This window comes from Rhinopithecus bieti, unplaced genomic scaffold, assembly GCF_001698545.2.
Source record: "Rhinopithecus bieti isolate Rb0 unplaced genomic scaffold, ASM169854v2 scaffold_12573, whole genome shotgun sequence".
Lineage (NCBI taxonomy): Eukaryota > Metazoa > Chordata > Mammalia > Primates > Cercopithecidae > Rhinopithecus > Rhinopithecus bieti.
The window spans coordinates 1148970-1156812 of NW_016807321.1; positions in this window are offsets into that span (position 1 = coordinate 1148970).

Genomic DNA, 7843 nt, shown 5'->3' on the forward strand with positions numbered 1-7843 from the left:
TGGCGGGCGCCTGTAGTCCCAGCTACTCGGGAGGCTGAGGCAGGAGAATGGCGTGAACCCGGGAGGCGGAGCTTGCAGTGAGCTGAGATCCAGCCACTGCACTCCAGCCTGGGCGACAGAGTGAGACTCCGTCTCAAAACAAACAAACAAACAAACAAACAAACAAAAACAGGTGACTCCGGGACGGGCATGGTGGCTCACGCCTGTAATCCCAGCACTTTGGGAGGCTGAGGCAGGTGGATCACGAGGTCAGGAGGTCGCGACCCTCCTGGCTAACACAGTGAAACCCCGTCTCTACTAAAATACAAAAAAATTAGCTGGGCGCAGTGGTGGGCGCCTGTAGTCCCAGCTACTCGGGAGGCTGAGGCAGGAGAATGGCATGAACCCAGGAGGTGGAGCTTGCAGTGAGCCGAGATCATGCCACTGCACTCCAGCCTGGGTGACAGAGTGAGACTCTGTCTTAAAAAAACAAAACAAAACAGGTGACTCCGTCCGAGGACCAGCACAACGCTGTGTTAGATCCCGTTAGTCCCCGTGGAAAGCTGTTGGCTTTCCCTGGAGAGGACCTGTTCTGTCCACGGCGCTTCCTGAGCTGAGGCTGGTGCCGGCTGCCGGCTCCACCCACTGCCCTGCGAGTGAACAAGAGGGGTGCGAGCAGGGCGTCCACACGCTCCCATGGGGACCTGGGGCTTCCCGATTTTCCTTCAGCGCTGCTTGTAGCGTGTCCTTCCAGCAGCAGGACGAGTGTGCCGCCCACACTTTGGGAAACACGGCCTTGCAGCAAGAACCGCTTCCGCATTGGGGTGGCAGAGCCCAGTGCCTGCTGGGGCATCGCCAGGCATTGTGGAGCTGGACCCGGAGCCAGGGGTCCCAGCTGCTGCCCCTCAAGGACGCTGTGGCTCAGGAAAGCCCTCCTGTTGCTAACGTGTCACCCGAAGGGCTTGGGGACCTCCACACCGGATGGGCTTCCAAAGTCAGCTCAGGCAGTGCCCTGGCCTCGGGTGCGCAGGGAGACCACCGGCCTCCCTCATGCCAGCTCTGTGCTGATTGTCTCATGGTTCCCTGGCAGCCCTTCTAGAATGTTCTAGAATGTTCTGTTCATGTTTCTAAAGCAACCATCAGCCCATCCTCAGTAACACCGTCTCCAGGACCACAGCCAACTTGTAGCAGCAAGAGTCAGTGCTGGGACTAGAGGCACCGGCAACATGGCCAGTGCTGCAGCTGGAGGCGGGCAGGGCTGACCTGTCCAGGGGCCAGCAGGGCTCGGGCAGGAGGTGACTCTGGGTGGAGGGGAGAGGGGGGTGTGGGAGCCTGGGGCTGGGAGGGGAGGGAGGATGCCACTGTGGATGAGGCTGGTTCCCAGCCCCAGAAGCCAGGCCTAGGCCCCTCCAGCTCCACCTGTGCTCACCTGGGCAGGTGGTGCCCCACCCTGAGCCTCTGCTCTCTGGTCCTTAGGGTGGGGTACAGTTCACGCCCCGTGGGCTGGGTGGAAGAATAAACCCCCCACCTAGTGGGCACGTGCAGCGGGAGCCCAGAGTGCTCAAAGTTTCCTTGTGTGACTGCTGCTGACTCTGGGGAGGGACGGGGCTGTTGGAGCGGGGCCCCTGGCTTGGCCTGTTGCCCTTGGCAGCAGGAATACAGCTGCCCTGGGGCTCCTCTGCTACTTGGGCACTCAGGGGTGCTGGTCGTTGGGTCCAGGCAGGGTGGGGCAAGAGTCACTGAGGGGCCCTAGGTTTGCTCTTAGGTGATGCTGCAGACATGAGTGGCCGGGGCGTCCGGAGCTTCCCTGAATACCTGGGCCGTGAAGATGAGGACGTCAGGGCTGCAACCTCCTGGGCCTACCCCGGCCAAGTTTCCAGGATATCCTTTGCTTCTCTTTCAGGGAAGGAGCAGCCCTACTCCCTCTGACGGGGCTGCCTGGGAGGGTTGGATTTGTTGTTTGTAGGGAAAGACTGGGACGGAGAGTAGGGTGCTGTGGCCCCTCTCATTGCTTTCTGGTTCCTGAGACTGGGATGGAGAGTAGGGTGCTGTGGCCCCTCTTGTCCCTTTCTGGTTCCTGAGGCTGGGACGGAGAGTAGGGTGCTGTGGCCCCTCTCATTGCTTTCTGGTTCCTGAGGCTGTCTGCACAGAGCAGGTGGGCACACCCTGGCTGGATTTCATCTGGATCAGAGGAGGGTGAGAGGATGATCTCCTGGTGGGCAGTGCAGAGCCTCCGCTCTGGAGTGTGGAGAAGGATCCACACTTCACTGACCACTGGTGTGTGGTCAGAAGTGGGGACTTCAGGGCCTCAGATCTGGCTTCTGATCCCAGCTCTGTTTCCCTCGGAACCACCCCTCCCTCACCCATCAGGAGCCAGTAGCAGCCCCGGCACAGCTGCTGTGGGATAAAGAAAAGAAGCCGCCCTCAGGAGCTGCCTGCTGTGTGTCTGTGGAACATGGCGTCTCCCCAGCGCTCAGCGGGTCCTGATGGGCCTCCTTTCCGCCGCCCTCCTCAGAGTGTGGGGAGCTCAACCCCTGACTCGGTGTCCCGGGATATTCAGTTTTGTATGTGATCAGGGGAGGCAGCACCTGACTCACAGAAAGCGCCTGCTACTGGTGGGATCTCAGATCTGTGCACACGTGTGTCCCAGGCTTCTCACTGTCCAGGTGGCCGCACTGTCCCTGTGCTGCTGGACTTGGGGCTTGGGTGCACCCAGCCTTGTGCTCCTCGGGCTCCCTGGCATGGGGGGAATGTCCGTCTGCGTGGCAGGGGCAAGGCCGTCTTCAGCGGGGCGACCTGGAGGCCACACGGTCTGCTCAGAAGTACCTGCATGCGGTTTGATGCCCTGCTGCAGCAATCTTGAAATGCTTAGTCATTTTATCTTTGAGTGCTCGCTTTGTAAGTGCAATCTAAGGATGGTGGCATGAGCATGATGGAGGCTGGAGACAGTCAGTGTGCGAGCGCACTGCAGAGCCAGTGGTTCGAGAGGCCACGGCTTTCCCTTGGCTCAGAGCTGGTCCCAAATGCAGAAAGGAGGTGACGTTGCTCTCAGATGCACACACAACCAAGGACACATCGCAGTCTCCCTGGGACTCCTGTGTGAGCTGGCCACCTGCACTGCAGATGAGGATGTGGAAGGAGAGAGAAAGACAGGAGACCGTGGCTCTTGCCTTCAGTCCTTCGTACCCAACAGCAACCAAGAGGGCATCCCGGCAGGGTGTGAATGACCAGGAGGACCACCGAGGCTGCGCGGCGTTTCCACCACGCTGCAGGAACAAGATGCCCATGGCGCAGAGCCGCAGAGCACGCGTGCGGAGGTTTCGGTGGGTCTGCACTGAAGTTAACGTGTGCATGTGTGCCTTTACTTACATTTGCATTACTTAGAATGACATTCAATAGCAAATGAAAGACAGCCGGCAAGTCAAAAGAGAGAAAATGCAAAAGGAAGAAGGCTTTGTTTGTGCCTCTGAGGGCTCTTTCCCTCTTGCATTTGCATTTTGCACTGTGCAGATTTGCACCATGCAGCCACCCTGGCCTCCTTGGGTCTGGGGCTCCTTTTCCAGCACCCCACCCAGCGGCTGTGAGCCCCTCCCCACATGCCTCCCCACTTTGATGGTGACAGTTGGGTGTGGAGGAACAAGCGTCAGCGATGGGTGAACCAGCTGTGTTTCACGTGGCCTCCTCACCACTCTGCCGAGCCCCTGGGGCAGGCACATTTCTGCTGCCAACGACTCTAGAATGTTCTCTGGTGTCTCCAGAGGGCTGTGCAGAGCTAGTCCCTCCCAGCGAGGAGCTCTGCTCACGGGTTCACACCCCTGCCATGTTCTCCAAGATAGAAATGTCTGATGAGAGACAACCCCAGAGAAGAATCAGCCGCTGGGGTGGGGAAGGTGTTGGTCTCTCTTGAAACAAAGGAGGCCCGAGCCTGGGGTCAGGGGCTGCGGGTGGGGTGGGATGGAAGGGGCTGGGCACTGTGACCTGAGACCAAGAAGGGAGGTGGAGGTCTCAGGTCATGGGTGATGGATGATGGAGGAACGGGCCCAGGAGGCCCTGTTTGCTGGGAGCTTCTTTCCTTTTGTGTGGTCACCCTGTGGGGCTCTCAAACTCACGGAGTTTGGCTGTAGGGAAGTGCAGGGTGGCCTGGGAGGCTGCAGGCTCTGGGACAGCCTGGCTTACACAGGGGATGGGAGGAGAGGAGACCCCGGGGCGGGGAGGGCACTGCCTGCCTCATCTGTGTTGGACTTAATTGGAGGTGGCTTTGACTCCTGGTCTCCAGGGGCCAGCAGAGGAGCTGAGGACCCCGGGAATGGTTCTGTCTTCAGTCATCTCATTTGTCCAGAGTCTCTGGCTATAAGGAGCAGCCACTCACTCTGACACCCGATGGGGAAAGGCTGCATTATTATTATGAAGTGTTTAATAATCACAGCACCATCATTGCAGGCCGCATAGCAGAAAGTGCTAATATAGTTTAAAAGCAGTACCTTTGAATCTGGACACTGGCAAGAAAATAAGCAAAATAAATACTTTTGTCCACGCCTCCCTACCCTCTTTTGGTGACTTGGGGTGGCCTGGGTCAGTGCTCAGCCCAGTGTCCTGCAGCCAGAGCCAACCACGGCACTCCTGGTCTCCTCCAGATAAATGCACGGCCCATGTCTCCGCTGGCCTTTGGAATCAGCTCAATACTCGTTCAGATGCAGAGTGCGTGTGCCCTGCTAGGACAGACGTCATTGTTGTGCGGTGCTTGAGTGGCACCAATAAGCCACAGAAGAGAAATCCAGAAACACGGGATGTGCCATGTCATTCCATGCCATGGCGTCAGGAGCGGTGTGTGAGAGTAAAATTCCACAATCAGAAATGATATCTGAGCCAAGAAGCAAAGCGCACAGAGGCTGGAGATGCTAAAGCATCCAGTCCCAGGCAGGATCCCACCAGGTGGGCAGGCAGAGGCCTGTGTGTGGGCAGACAGTGTGCCCGTGAGCAGCACATGCATGCAGGGTTACAGGTCAGCCACGAGCAGGACACGCACGCAGGGTCATGGGTCAGCCATGAGCAGGACACACATGCAGGGTCACGGGTCAGCCACCAGCAGGACACGCACACTCACCTGTGTACATGGGCAGGTGTGCTGGACCCATGTGTCGTGGCGTCAGCCCTTCCTTGTCCCTGGGGAAAGGGCTGTTGGCTGTCGTGACAGGGAGCCTCTCAGCTTTGACCAGGCCCCAGGAGCCATGGTGTCTTCTGGCCGCCTCTCCTGGCCACCGGCCAGGAACCCCAGACCACAGGGCCATGGTTGCGTCTGCTGTGCCATCTTGTGGACAAATGGACGATCTAATCCAGACGGCATTGCAGAGACTGACCGGGGCTCCAAAACCTGGCCGGAGCCGCCCTCAGGCCGCCCTCCTCACTTTGAGCCATTAGCCTGCTCTGTCACCTGTGTCAGGCCTGGGTGCCGTCCAGAGGCCTCCTTCCAGCCCTCTGCAAACTGGCCCCGTGTTCACGGGCGTCCAGCGGGATCCACCACGGAAAGAGAGCTTTCTCAGAGGCATCTCAGCGCGTGGGCCCAGCCAGAACCTCGAGGGCTTCTGTCCCTGGAGGGCAGGACAGAGCAGGAGGACATAGGGACACAGAAAAGGTGGCAGCTGGCTCGGCGGGAGTGGAAGGTGCAGCTTTCTTCGGCCCCCCACCCTTTGCAGCTCACCCTTCTCCCTCTATGGCCCCCTTATCCCCAAACCCCCTCGGCCGTCTGTCTGAGTAAAGGACAGGCCAGAGCCGAGCGGGTATGTCCCCTGCCAGGGTCTCCCGCACGCCTGGGTCTTCTGGGCTGGGGAGTAGCGGAAGGATCTGCAGGGCTCTCGAAGTCGTCTGGGAGGAGCCTCAGTGACGAGAGGAAGGAACAAGGGGTTCGGCTGGGATTGGCCAATTCCCTGGGTCATCTCAGAACCATGAGCTCGTCTTCCTGGGTTACAGTGTCCTGAGCTTGGTCGAAAAGGGACGAACGAAGCGCCGGTTGTGATGACCCCGCATAGGTTTGACAGCTCCGTGTCCTTCTAAATCAAGTGTGGGTCTGGGTCCCTGGCCCCCTCCAGCCCAGGGTCCAAGCTTCCCTCAGGCAGAGTCAGCCTCTCGCTCCAGTGCCATCAGCTGTAACCTATGCGGGTAAAACGCCAGGAGAGGCTGGTCCCCCAGCTCACCGGCCTGTGGCTCGGGCCTCCTGCACTTGCAGAGGAAGGGCTGAGGGTGGTAACTAGGAGGAGGGGCTGTGAGCCGGGGAGGGAACATGGCCAGAGGGGGACGAAGGCCACGGGGAGCACCGCGGGAGCCCTGCCGTCTGCGCAGGGTTCGGCCTTCCAGCCTCGGCATGGGAAGTCTCTCCATCTGTTCAGGTTTTCTTTGGGTCTTTTTTCCAACCATGTTTTGCAGTTTGCAGTGTATGAATCTCACACTTCCCTTGTGAAATTATTCCTAAGTAGCTTATTCTTTCTGATGCTATTTGACCAGGACACTTTCTGCATTTCATCTTGGGGTGTTCCCTGTCAGTGCAGAAATACCGCCACCTCTGTGTTTGATCCCACACCCCATGGCCTTGTTAAACTCCTTCGTTCATCTTACCAGGTTTTACTTCATTTTATTTTATCTTTGTAGATTCCTCAGGCGAGTCCACCTACTGTGTGAGGCGTAGTTCTACGTCTTTTTTGCTAATCCCGGTGATTTGAGGTCCATGTTATTGCCTTACTGCCCTGGCTGGAACTCGCTGTGCAGTGTGGGAGGAGCGGGAGGGGAGGGTCCCCTTGGCTTGCTCCCTGCCGTGGGAGAGACGGTAAGGCTTTCCCCAGGAAACGTGCCATAGGTTTCCATAGATTCCATTACTAGGTCAAGGAGGTTCACTCTCATTTCTGGTTTGTTGAAAGTTTTTTTTTTTTTAATTACAAATTGGTGTTAGATTTTGTCAAATGGAGTTTCTGTATCAATTGGGATGATTATGTGGCTTTTGTCCTTTATTTTATTAATATGATTTATTACATTAATTGAGTTCTGGCTGTTAAACCAATCTTTCAGTCCTGGGAAATATCCCACTTGATCATGGTGTACAGTATTATCTTGTATTATCTTTTTAAAATAAATTGTTGGATTTGGCCAGGCACAGTAGCTCATGCCTGTAATCCCAGCACTTTGGGAGGCCAAGGTGGGAGGATGGCTTGAGCCCAGGAGGTCCAGGCTGCAGTGAGCCGAGATTGTCATTGCCTGGGTGACAGAGTGAGACCCTGTCTCAAAATAAATAAATAAATAGTTGAATTTGATTTGCTAAGTTAAAAAGATTAAGTAAGTGTCCAGTTCAGCAGCATTAATTACATTCACAATGTTGTGTCACCGTCACCACTAACTACATCCCCAACTCATCACGCCAAACAGAAACCCTGTCTTCATGAATAATAACTCCCCATTCCCCTCCCACCCCCAGCCTCTCTTAACCTCGAATCTGCTTTTTGTGTTTGTGAATTTGGCTGGTCCAGATATTTGATGCAAATAGAATTATACAACATTTTTCCTTTTGTTTCTGGCTTACGTCACTTAGCTCAGGGCTTCCAAGGTCACTCAGCGTAGGGCTTCCAAGGTCACTCAGCGTAGCGCTTCCGAGGTCACTCAGCACAGGGCTTCCAAGGTCACTCAGCACAGAGCTTCCAAGGTCACTCAGCACAGGGCTTCCAAGGTCACTCAGCGTAGAGCTTCCAAGGTCACTCAGCACAGGGCTTCCAAGGTCACTCAGCAGAGAGCTTCCAAGGTCACTCAGCACAGGGCTTCCAAGGTCACTCAGCGTAGAGCTTCCAAGGTCACTCAGCACAGGGCTTCCAAGGTCACTCAGCAG